Genomic DNA, 13,736 nt, shown 5'->3' on the forward strand with positions numbered 1-13,736 from the left:
CGACGGCGGCGACGGAGACGCGGAAGGACGGAGAGAAAGGGCGGGTGAAAAAAGATTTTATGAAAATCGACGATACCGGGTGTGGAGGTGGTCCTTGATCGCGGGCCCTGGGTTTCCACACGTGAACGCGCCTTCGCTCCGCCCCTGGAGGCGACCGCGGCCAGGTCCGGAGAACCGCCTAGTCCGCTCACCTTGGTGGCAACCAGAAGCATGGAACGACCCATCGGTCCCTCCCCGCTCGTGCTTGTCCTCGTCTGTTTCTCTCCCCCGGCCCCTCGCCTCGACGAGTCGGACCCATCCCTGCCCCGCGGAGCCTGACCCTACTCGACCGGCATCGCCGTTGCCTCCCGCACCGCGGCTTCTCCTCGTCCCGCTGCTCTCCGGTTGGAGAGGTGACTGTCCAGGACAGTTTCGAAGACGCAGTCACCGGCTGCACCACGTCCTGGAGGCAGTCCCCCGTGTTACCTCGTACGCACCCGCACCGCACGCAGAGACGCGGCAGGAAGTGCGCGCAACTCTCCCGAGGACCGGAAGAGACGAGCAATCTCGCTGGTCTCGCTCGAGAAGTTTCCTGATAACTTGAAGCCTCCTAGGATCGATCATCCTGAAATCTTGCGACTGTCCGGAACGGAAGTGAGCGATATGTTCTGAGATAGTGGAGGAGGTGCTGTCTCGCAGGCTAGTTCGGTGACGAGCGTGTTGGTGGACAGTGAAGGATACGAGACTGATCCTGATGAAATCAGAGCTCACGGGAAGGACCAGCTGGATGCCGCTGGAGATACCACTGGTTACCGCTCGTGGATAATCGTCGGTTACGTTGTCGGGGGTTTCGCGCGGTTTCCTCGCCTATTGAATTAGATTCCCGCCTCGAGGGGGGAATCGAAGCAATTTCGCCGATTGCACGGGACTCGATCGCTCCCGAGGAACTTCCCTCCGATCGGATTCTCCGCGTGTTTCTCGTGTAACGGAAAGAGATATCGAGGTAAAAGGATGGCTTGACGTCTAACATGAGAGAAGAATTCGTACGAGTGCAAAAGGAAGCGCAGAACGCGGGGAGAGTTCCTTTCGAAGAAAGGTAACGGTTGATTTTCATCTCAGACGCGGCAGGTAGAAAACGTTGCCGAATCACGCGACCGAATTCTCGAACAGGCGCCTCTGGTTCCTCCGGTGACGCGGAAGTGGACGAGAAGTAATCGGAGCGCGAGGAAGTCGCGGCTGAACGAGAGCGGACACGACCTAGTGCGACGTTACCGAGGTGGCCGTCCCGTCGGGGCAGGGGGGAGGGGGGGTCGAAGCGGTGTGGAACGAATCGCTCGCAAACGCACGGCTACTTCTCGAGTTCGGCGATTTACGCCGCCGGAGTTCGTTCGCCAGATCGAGGGGAGAATTTGTTGTTTGCTCGAGTCAAGGTATACGAGCTGGAAGGAGAAGGAAAGAGTGAAAAGTGCCACGTGAAATAGCACGCGACTGCTCGGACTGAGTACCGGCGGGACCACACACACCATCGTGCGTCTGCCCACACACACGCACGCGTACGCACAATCACGAAGACCCCTCGGCCAAATATACCTTCCACAGGACGAGGATGCCGAGCGCTGACTGATAACGCGTGAGTACGAAATATTTCGTCGACGAGAGCGTTGATTCAATCGAAAGCGCTCTCGTCACGTCTACCGATGATACCGCACAGACATTTGTCCAGATTTTCCCATGCGCAGAGTATACATTCCGGTTAGAATTCTCCCAAGATAGGTTATCCTGTTATATCTAATGGAATCCCATTCTTACCTCAAATGTAGGGTGAAGCTTCTTTTTCGTGATGCTGATTGGCTGTGACCTGCGACTGTCATCGTCGGAATTAAGTGACGGTTTGATCGACTGTCGCACAAATTAGGAGGTTAACAAGCAGCCATAGTTAATCAAGACAGATCTAATCCACAAAATAATGATTTTCGACATTTTGTTATCCTCGATTAGTCTATATATCTATATTTACAGTGTATATATACATACAGTAGTCTATACATCTCTCTACATGAAACAAAAGGATCTAAGTCGTATTATGGGCGCCTAAAATTAATTGAAAAAACCAATTTTATTTAAAACAGTTATTAATTAAAACAGTTTTTATTTTCCACTAATTCCGCCATTTTTTACCAATTGCGTCTTATTTATTCATTTTTCTTAAGAGTTAAGCCCGTCGATGAATATTCTTCAGGAAAAGAAAATACTCGACTTCTCGAACGATTACGAAGAACCTCAATTATCTTCATCTTTTAAATCATATATCAAATTTTTACCTTCATTTTTCTCGATACATATCCCGTATGGGTTGAATTTTTCTTGCATAACTACGGCCAAATGGGATTGTATTTTTAATTTTACTACGTTCAATTGCGCGCTTAGCACGTGTGTGTGTGTGTGCATGTACTTGTAAAGTGTAAATGCTTATTCCAAATAACACGTATATCTAAAAGGCATCTCGAAGACCTGGACCATCGGACGTCTTTTGGACGTCTTATTGTCGAAAGACATCTTTACGATGTCTTAGGATGTCTTAATGCTGTTCGAGTAAAGTGTCCTATACATTTTGTCCAATCGTACTGTAAAACGGAAGACGGGAAAAATCTTTAGGAAAACGTTAGGGCTGACCAAACCGATCTCTCTGCACTACCCACTTAGAATCGTATATTTGCAACATTACAACTTCTACCCAGCACCTGCGTAGATTTCCCACCTGGAATCCATCATTATTTCGAGAAATCGAACTGGGATCTCAATTAAATCCCAAGAAACTTTCCACGCGGCACTGAACGAGCGGGGATGACTCATCCGCGCACTATCGAGTCGGTAATCGTCCGAAATCCCAAGTATAACACGCCCATCTCAAATTCGATATTAATTGCCGATAATAACACCGACTTTCGGCTTTTCGAATCGCACTCGACCGTCACGACGATCGCTGCTGCGGTCGAGGGATAACGGGCTCCGATAAGAACGACCGCCGAACTCAGCGTTTATCAGGATGCGCATTGTATCGCGATCACGGTATGTTTATTGCAGTCATTATTGCACACACGAGGCTCGTTATCACACGCGTGTTCCATGTATCGACATTAATTAGTGATAACAATTGCGGCGACGGCTCGCGCGGAAACTGCGGCCTTCGCTCGCGCGCCGCTCGTAAATTTCCATTAAGCGCACGCGCGATACGCGACATCCGACGTTGTGCGTCTCCCTGCAAAGAAGAATGGGGGGGGGGGGGGGGGTTGATGTAAATTGNAAATTGAGGGATCGCGAGATACCGAGATCGCCGCCTAATTCGCCGGCTAATTCGCGCGATCCTCTCCGCCCCGATTCGCGAATACGTTGGCAATCCCGCTTTACAGAACGAACCCGCCGATACCACCGATAATTATCGATATCGTCGGCTCACTCCTCGTCGCTGCAACGGCGAAGAGGACAGCTGCCACGAAACGAAATACCCACTATCGTGCGAACTTCGAGCTCGGAACCGCCGGGAATCCGCTGTGACGGGTGGCATTCGCGGCCTCGCGTGACGAAACTTCGGTGATTTAAAGCGAGCGGCGGTGATTAACGGCCCCATCGGGAGTATCGAGAACAGCCCTCGTAATTGTAAGAGCGATTCGATGTTAGCCACCGGCCGGTATCAATTAGTTTCGCACATTACCGTTAATTATTGCGGGAAAAGGAACGTTGAGTAAAAAAGAGAGAGAGGGGGTGGGAACGGAGAGGGGGAGATATGCGTAATAGCGTTCCAACCCTTTCGGCGGCATATGTAGATGCCGAGCGGTCGGAGTGAGGCCGATTGCTCTTGTTGGCTCGCCGTTTAGCGCGGTGCGTGACTCCTCCGAAGGAGAAACTCGCGAACCTCACGTGGGATTCCGAGGCGAAATTAGAAGTTCCATGTTAAATCTTCGAATAGGAAAGAACGGAAATAAATCTGCAAACTTGTGAACTGTATCAAAAGATAAGAAATAAGCGCAATGAAATTGTTCAATTACACGTTTTCCAACTCTTTTTCTCCCTCTCTCTTTCCCTCCCTCCTTCATTAGCTCATTTATTCCTCTCTTTCTAAAAATGAAGCGAAGTGATTTTGGAAACTAGAAAAACAATTTTCAAGAAACGTTAAGATCCAACGTTGAAACGCGATTCGTTATGGTTGACCGCGAAAAAAAAGCACGCTATAAATATACTGCGCCTCTTCTTGCGATAGCTAGGAAGATAAGAATGAAGAATAACTATATTCCCCTTTCATTGTCCCTAGTCATGATATCCTTGTACAGAAATAAAAGAGAGGGTTTAAGAATCTAGCTAGATAAAGACAAATTGACTGTGATGGCGCGGGCTAATCTCTCTTTCTAAACACGTCACGTAGTCTCTTGTAGAAATACTTCATCTATTTGTATACACTATTTGTATACGTGAACAATGATTTGCCTCTCTAAACTGTAAGCTAATCGACGACATAGGGTTGCAGCTGAAATTTCTAACTGAAATTCCACCCCCTCCTCGACTTCTCCTGAAATAGGAATTCCACTTTGCGACCCTGTAAATCAATCGTCGCCCGACCCAATCGGTGCAACCAGATGACAGACTTACACTAAATCCAAGAAGGGGCGGATTATCGTACACTGGTCTACGGGAAACGTTGCTCGCGTAAAACAATCGAAGAAACGTGCTCATGCGGTTCGCTTTGAAGCCACGTTCGTGCGTTCTGAACGGGCCAATAATCCAACGCGTTCGTCAGAGAAGCACGAGCAAAGTGCCGCCGATAAATCGCGTATTGCTTCATACGCCGGTCGTATTATCGGCGGGCGGTTATCACGATCGGGAATAAGAAACGTTTTATTACACGACGTGCAACGTTAACCGTCGCATCTGGTGCGCGCGATCGACGTAACCGACGGCCATCGTAATTTCGTTCTCCATTCCGGGCTGTTATCTGAAACCATGAAATTGGAGGCGTGAAGTCGACTTTTCCGACGGCGCGTCACGTGGATGATAAAAATTGCGAGGAAATCGGGCGAGAAGGAGGCGCGGCGACGGCCGCGCTCGAGGTAATTGAGAAAGAAGTGAGCGTTTTTCCCGAGCTGAAAGCGTCCATAAATACATCGACTTATCTACGAGATCCCGCGCCAGACGGCGTCGTCGACGATGCAGCATCTGCTGCACGAGATACTCTCCAGAGCCGCCATCGCCGTCTGCGTCCCGTTACCTGAACACTTCTCACTTCTTTCTCTCGTCCACCCCCCTCCGCCGCTCGCCCCCAGCGCGCCTTTATTCCGCGCGGCAATTAAAATCGTCCTTTGATGCCGGGGCCCCGCCACGGAGAAAATTCCACACGCGTCGCCATAAAGATTATCCGCGAGCGCTCCGCGCTTAGAAGAAGGTTACTCGTCCTTATCGGCGCGTAAAAGAAATTTCAGAGGGACTCGGACACACGGGGTGACCCCTTGGAGAAGAGTTCTCTCTTTGTTGGAAACTCGAGATCGCCGGTGATCGGGACGCGCGCAGAATTGATTCACCTCAAGAACGCCGGCGAAAAACGGACGATCATTCTCCGCGGGAGATCGCGCTTGCGCAATTATTTAATCGCCTGTACAATCTGAGCACGTGTTCGGCGACGAGGTGAAACGTTAAACACGGCGGAACGGCTCCGTTAAACCGGTGGGCGTAAAATCGATTCCGCACGGGCCCGCTTGCGCTTGCCGGTGTGGGAGCCCCGTAAAAATTACGCGCTGACGAGCGTTCCCGAGATAGATAATTAGTGGAGCTATTGTTGCCGGTTAACACACGCGAGCGCGCGCACACGAGCAGGCGGTATCGCAGTGCGGGAAATAGCTGTTTAGATAAAATTCGCGGAGAAGGAATGGCGGTGCCGGCATATTTCGATGTATCGCGATATACGTATTCATGAAGTTATCGTTGGCTCCTTCGACATCGTCCTGTTTGCGTTATCTCCCGCTCGGAGCGACGATAAGGACGCGTGTTCGTCACAAAAGCCCGCGAAGATTCGTCGCTCGATCTTGGTGGACGGCCGAATAGCGCTGAAGTTGTCTCAGCTCTGACGATGCTCCACGGTGGCTTTAGAGTTCGCTTGGAACGCGCGTTCTTGAGCTTCTAATAATAATACCGATAATCTTGTCCGCCCCGAGAAACAGATAGACGAGAATAATATGATACAAAAAGTCAGATAAAGATGAAACTGTCATATACATAAAATTCTTCACTTAAAATCTCGATTCTTGACTTAAAGATCTCTATTCTCGACGTTCTCTGCGTCCACATACACGTCACCGAAATATCCACACGAGTTGCGTGAGTCTCCGGTCATTCGGAGGCGGCCGAAATACGACGGGGAATTACGCGCACGCGTAGGTCTGACAGATCGTGACACCGAGGCACCCTGTATAAGGGGTTGCCCACGTGGACATACGTACGACTATCGGCCGCTCATAAAGCACGAACGCGTAGGCCTCTCTCTCGCCGTGGAACAATGCCTGTCCGTTGTATCGCGATACCGTCCTGCGGACTCGCCTTTTATCGCGACGCGATGCTATGCTATGCTCCTACGTAGTCGTCGTAGTCTCACCATCGCTCGCCGTTGTCCCCGTGGCGACAAGTGTCGCGACATGCGGGTGGTTCTCTCTTTTTCTCTCCCTCACCTTTCTAACGTCGCGTACAACGTTGCGTGCGAATCGGACGATGGTAAATAAGCGAGCGCGTCAACGCATCCGTCAACTGCTGAATCGCTGATATCGGCGCGTTCGAAGCATATTTATTTACGGAAATCTATTTCGCAATTATGACCAACCGAAAGTGCAAAGGCCTGCCAGATATTACGAGACTCGACCTGAGTCGAAAGTTTTCGTTCTATCGTAGTTCTATATTGCGTCTTTTCCATCGACTCACCGAACGGAGTGTAAATTAGGCTGCGATACCGTCGGCGCGACCGGTGAGAATCGCGCGTCGTGATTTAGCTTGTAAACGGCGTCATTTGGAAATGACTCGCGCAGTCGAGCTCGCGATGGGAGACCAGAACACACTCCTATCGGCCGCTACGCGATAGGCTATCGCACTACCGGGTGCTCTTCGGTGATTACTTCACATCCGCTTGAAACAGTCATCCCTAATCAACGTCTTTCCGACGACGCGCGGCCGGCCACCTACCGGCGACGTTTCATTGTTTTTCACAGGTAACTCCAAGTGCTCGCCTGATATCGCGAGCGAGCAAACTGGTCCCACGATTAAATTCTCTCGTTCGAGAGCTCAACAGCTCATTCCGAGTCTTTCATCTATTCGATCACGGAAGCAATTAATTCGATGCTAATTGAAGAGCTCGAGATTACGGGAATAAGGTAAGCTTCGCGAGATCTCCGGTTTGAGTGCGATGTATCTTGTATCGTGGACAACGTTTCTGAAATATTTCAACGATATCGAAACGAATGGTTTCGATTGATCCCGGGGGAATTGAACAAGTCGATAAAATTTATGAGTACGCTTAATGAATTCCGTGGACTTCGCGGACACGCTCACGGAGTACGGTCGCGGTATGACAAAATTCGTTACTTTGGGAACACACTCGCGAATCGCGTAAAAAACTCACGAATTGAAAACCGATCGCGTTGGATTGCGAAATCGTTTATCTTCTGACGTCGTACGCGAACGGAGCGATCGAAAGTGGCGTGAAGGTCTCACAGAGAGTTATTTGAGAACGAAATGTTGACGAGGTAACACTGGCACTCAAATGAGCGGTTCGCTGATTGTTTTGAGCAATAAATGTCACATAACTGCACATTCATAGTGTGAAAGAGATTTGATATTTGCGGCTATAATTGCACAGTTAGATAATTACAGTCGGGAGAACAATTTTTGTCATGCACTATTGCAACATCATGCATAATAATAACCGAATATGCATACTGGTACTATTATCTTTTTGTGAGAATAAGAAAAAAAAAAAAATATATATATATATATGGTAAACGCTGCGAATGACTAGATATTTTAACGAGAGATTAACCTTTCTTTCTCAACGTGCAAAAATCTGCAAATAAATCGCATCGATTTCAACGAGTCTTTTAAACACCCATTGCCTCAAGCCCCACCACCTTTCAATGATCGGACCAATTTTTCTCTACTTACCAAACAACCGGAACTCAGAGCCGGCCACGTTCGGCTTTCTGCGGCAGAAAGATACATTGCTGATTAGATTTGAGAGGTCAGATTAAAGAGCAAGTGTACGCAGACGGAGTTCGTTCACTCTCTTTGCAATCGCAACTCAACGATTTTTATTTGAGCATCTGTGCCCCAGTTTTCGATCGCAAACGGTTAAACGCGAGAATGCGAGAAAAGTTTGGGCAAACCTACCTTCGAGCCGAGGCCCGCTCAGCCCGAACCGGATCCTCCGGTGCAGCATCCGCGACCATCGAAACTACACCTCCCAGGAACCGCATCCATCGCGCGGCCACTAGATCTCCGCTAGATCTGATACAAAAAACGAGTTTCTTGGCTTATATTGGCAGACGTCAACGTAGCGAATTTAAGATCTACGGTTGAAAACAGTGTGTCTTTCGAAACCGATGGTAGTAACCCTTGAAGAATGTTAAACGTTTCTTTATTTACAATATTATTATATTTATTATATTTTTCATAAATTATTTAATCGCCCTAAATGAAGATAATGACAAATAAGAAAAATCGGTGATATTACCAAGCGAATTCGAAAGTGGACAATATATGAATTTGCTATGCAGGGTAGGGGCGGAATTCTACACAAAACGGTGGGCACCTTCGAAGGGGCTTAAATCGAGGATGGGGACGGTGAAATTTACACGCCATTTTCGTGGCAGGATTATTTCGTTCCCGCTCGATTGTCAAAATCGTCGCTACACGGCGAACACGACGGGAAGGTTCGCCGGCATGTAACCGAGCGCATACCCTGCTTTCCATAAATCGCGTCGATGTGAACCGCTCGACGAACACGAGTGCCGGTTTTTTTCGACGAGAGGAAGAAGGAAACCACTCGCGCCGATCTCAAGTGGCACCAGGGTCCTTTACGCATCTTCGACAACGCGTACGCTGCGTTCGCTCGCGTCTACCCGTGTGTGCGTGCGTGCGCGCGCGCAAGCGTGTGTATGTGTGGGTGGATGCAGCCGAGGCGGCATACTGTGAAAGCGATCGTTGGCCTTTTAGCCCTAATTAGTTGTCGCCTGGCGTCACGTCTCGTTCCCAACCGAGAGCCTAGATCGACCAGCACGAGGACGTTGACGACGGCGACGACATCGTCCCTCCGACCTTTCTTCCTTCTTACTCCTTTCCGCTCACGTTTCGAGCCGCCCGCCTCGCGCGCACCTCGCCAACTCCGTGATTCTATTTTTTTCCCTTGCCCGCGAAAAGACCGAAATTCAGGAAATCGAGCGAGCATCGAGAGTGAGGAATTTTGCAACGACAATGTTCGTCCTTGCGCAGAGAAAAAGGTTCCTATAGATTTAGTACACGGCTTTGTTTCATGCAAATAACACGATTTAACGTAAAAATCATTTTCATCGAATGAAAATGTTGTTTCACTGGAATAAGTCATATTATCTGATAGAAAGAAAGTATTATTCAGAAAAAATAATATTTGATTTCCAATAAGAAGACATTTATTTCATTACGTTACGTATTATTCCACTGAAACAAGAAAGCTTCTTAGTATTTTCCTAACACGTGTCAAAAAGGATCCGCTGACAGAAATTCTGCGTTACTTTAACACGTGTTAAAAAGTACACAAATGTAATGTTAAGTTAACGCATTCATCTTGTCGATATGCGCTTCCAACATCAAATTTTTCACACCGTGCATTTGCAAAAGATACAGAAAAGTAGCGTGATCGCGCCAGCGATTGCGGGACGTAACCTTTTTGAGGATCGCCTCTACGTTATCGACGTTCAGGTCGACTTGTCAAATTTGTCGTCGACATCCCCTTAAACTTCGCGGCCCGCCGAGGGCGGAGAAAATACGCGAAAGCATTACGGCGGGCGCGCGTCGCCTTCTTCGTTCTCTCGAATTCAGGTAGGCGGCACGCCGTCGTTACATAAGAGCGAATCTCTTTTCGGAGATTTTTTGGTGAAAGCGCGCAAACCTATCGAGAGCAGATCGCCGGGGCGGTGGTATGCAACCCGCCGCTTTCGAAAACGTCATCTTCCTTCGCGATCGCGCAGGAATCTCGCGTGAGGTGAGGTAAGCACGCGGATGCAACGGGACTCCACGAATATCGCGAGATCGGCCGGCTTATCGCCGGATTTCGGGGCCCGTCGCGATCCTTCCGAAAAAAGTAGCGTTCCGAGGTAGAAGTATTTAGATAGCGGAGCTCGCGCCACGTGTGCGAGACAAGTATTACATATACGGCGGTACCACTCTCGATTATATCGCGCGCAATTTCGCCTTTCACCGCATTATCACCGTTTAATAACGCGCGTCACTTGTATATCCGGCGTGGCGGACAAGTTCGAGAGAAACAGAGATCTCTTTCTCTCTCTCTGGCGGCCCCGCGGAGAAAATTAGCCGAGTCGTCGCGAAAGGAAATTCGGCGTCGCTTATCGAGCGGCCACGCGAAGGCGGTTATTACCTTTATCGTCGTGTACCTGACGCATTTATATCGACGTATCGGTGATATATCCGACGATTATGCGAGTCACCTTCGGCGTTTCGCGTCATTATTTTATCGCAGCGGAGCGTGGCCCGCTCTCCGCTCTCGGCTTTACCGCGCGCGGCGGACGCGCGCGCTCGCACGCCGGACGTTTCGTTCTCTCAATGACGTTTCGGTAGCCGCGCTTCGTAAAATTCGATATTGAACGAGCCACGAAATGAAACGCCGGGAATGTCCCGCTCGTTCGCGCCAAGTGGAACAATGAAGTCGCGAGCGGCCGTCGAACCGGGGGCCTGATTTGACTCGGGGCCCTATCTTCGACGCGTATCGAACACGCCTTTCTGATCCTTAAGCCGGGACAAGATTATACGCTACGCTCCTGTGAGAAAAACGGAACTTAGAATTGAAAGGGCGTACTCAGCGTTCGCTAGGCGCTCAGAGCAGCGATCGCGTAATTTTTCCCTACAACAGTGAGAAAAAAATATTTAACAAGTCATCTGTAAGATGTAAGACTTGTTATTTATTATATGTGAAGATAAACCTTGTTTACTTTAGTGAAATAAATACCATATCCCACAAATAAATTTTTAAGTACTTTTCCCTTCACGCAGAGCAGAGAAAACGTGAAAAGTGACGAGTTTTACGTGGCACGGCGATTTTAGCGAATCACGCATGGAAGAAACAGTTATGTTGGTTGTAATAATGTTGTCGAGGCTCTAAAAGTGCGAAAGGAAAGAAACGAAGGCAAGTAAAAGTCAAGCGCTGTTATTAGAGCGTGCAATAGTTGAATATACAATTCCGTTGGGGTAATTGAATTGTCCGTTGCTGGACCAGATGAAAACTGTAGTAGGAGCAGAAAGATCCTTATAGGAAGTTCCTACTGAATCAATCACCGTTAGTTATCTCAATCGATTTTCAATGCAGCTAAATGCACACGAATGTGTTGTCAGTCTCGTGGTAACAGAGAGATTTTTTGTCACCGACGTTTCTTTCTTTGGCATTGTTTCATCGAGTTTCCATATGGCTTCTATTCAATTACAGAAACTGAGCTTTTTCCGTATGTAATTTTTCAAACTGTGAGAATGTGGAACTTTTCATGTAAAATTGTTCACCTGGCAAAAATGAATGGCGGAAAGATGGAAATTCGGTGAAAATCTCAACTGAAAAAAAATATTAATAAAAATGCAAATATTTATTCGGTGGATATTAATAAAATAAAATATTTATTTATATCAATATACATATTTTTATACGAAGAAACATTTTTTTTCCGAATGAGAAAATATATATTTCCTGAAATCTGTAGTTTTGTTTCTATATTTAAATTAAAAAATTTAGATTTAATATGTTATTAATATCTACCGAAATATTTTTTAGATATTTTTATTCTCAGTGTAATCTGTTCTCAGTGTATCTTTCAATATTGATGTATGCATATATTCCTCCTGCTGTTTACGAAATAAAGTTAGTGTTCATGACCGCATTTAACCTTTTTAAACGAGTAATGCCGCATTCTAATCGAACATATCAATTAATCAGTCTGAGTTTAACGATTTCACTTTCCGTATTGTTACGCAATCGCTCTGCGATTCGTGAAAAACCTCACGTGGAATCGGGATAAGCGAAAAGTGAAAAATTTCGCTCGATGTTACGTGATCTCTGCCCAGAATGGACGCACATAAAAAAATATCATTCGTTATACTGTCAAGAAAAGGGATTTACTCAGTTCAGTTGCGAATATATAAGCATATAAAATGCTTGAAACAAGTAATATTTACTTACACGTAATATGTATTTTTCTGTGTGTACATGATAAAAAGTTTTGTGATAAAACTGCACTGAGGAACACATCTAGTTGAATCAACAAAATTCTTGCTAGTGCATGGGCAAGTATTTCGGATATAAGAAGCAAACCTTCAGGTTCACAGAACCGAGACTCGGTTGAGGAAACCAAACCTAACCAACCTTAGTTCTTATGAGCAAAGCGTTTATTTGCTTTCCGTTGATTCGCCTAAATATGTTTCTCATTGTGCCGGCACTTCGCTCCTTAACGAGCGGTCGCGCCTCGTGCAAAGTCAAAGCCGAGCGCTCCGAGCACGCCGTTTTTCCAGCAATTTCGAAACCGCCGGCGAGCCCCTGCACTTGGCCGCGACGTGCGTGCACGCATACACTTGCTCGCACGTGTGCGTGCACGTAGCTTCTACGCCCACGTCGGTCGGCCTAGATACAATCTGGATTATATTACCCGGTTTTCTCGGGTGCCGTACGAGAAGCAGGCAACTCTCCTCTCGCTCGCACGCGGAAAGCAATCCGGTAGCGGAAGGAGTTATCGCGAGATATCGGGCCGGCAAGCATCGAATACCGGCCGATCCGAATCGATTCGCGATCGTGCGTCCCCGAAACTCGAGAGCCGGCGAGTGAAGCCGCATGAGGAAAACGCGAAGATTCGCGCGCGAGATAGAACTGGGCGCATCGTGTTACGCAGCCGGCGAGCGATTTAAACAGCGATTCGATGCTCGCGAGGGAGACATCGGGTCGGCGGGTGTGTCGAGTAAATTGCGGATAACCGGGGTTGTTAGCGGTTGATGAGGAAACAAGAGACGGCGCGATCAGGCAAACCTGCTCAGGCCTGATCCTTACGCGGCCACCTTGAGCCGTAGACTACCTTTGTTATCTCGGCGCGCGTGATGTCCCTCGCACGCAGCCGGCTCGAAATTTTCAATTCCACTTTGAGTCTTCCAGTGGGGAAAATGGCAATAACTTTCCCCACTAGTAGCAGCAAAGGAGCACAATAGAAGGCTTTCGAACGCTCAATGTGGAACTAAATTAGACTTAAGCTAGGAGTAAAATTTCGACACGGACGGTTTGCCGCCATGCGAAACGACACTTTCCGTATCGCGATATCGCGTAATTCTTCGGTCTTTCTTATCCTTTCGTTTTTTCCTTCATTATTCGGCGCGCGATAGATAAGGCGTAATTGCGGGAGGATTAATTTCGACGGAACGATCGCGAGATAGAGTTAAACGCACGCATGCACACACGCACGAGATATGAAAGTGAGGGGAGAATGCCGGGGGGG

At 48.0% G+C, this 13,736-nt stretch overlaps 1 protein-coding gene across 2 annotated transcripts in view; it reads left to right on the plus strand.

Moving 5' to 3' along the window:
- The first annotated feature begins 436 nt into the window (after positions 1 to 436).
- Positions 437 to 13,736, plus strand: part of LOC106747335 (GATA-binding factor A-like) — a 69,665-nt gene continuing 56,365 nt past the window's right edge. For both annotated transcript variants that reach the window (XM_014624786.1, XM_014624876.1), the window contains exon 1: positions 437 to 1,609. The gene's annotated coding sequence lies outside the window, so the exon portion shown is untranslated. The remainder of the gene's footprint in view (positions 1,610 to 13,736) is intronic.

This window comes from Dinoponera quadriceps, unplaced genomic scaffold, assembly GCF_001313825.1.
Source record: "Dinoponera quadriceps isolate SergipeBrazil2010 unplaced genomic scaffold, ASM131382v1 scaffold106, whole genome shotgun sequence".
Classification (NCBI taxonomy): Eukaryota; Metazoa; Arthropoda; class Insecta; order Hymenoptera; family Formicidae; genus Dinoponera; species Dinoponera quadriceps.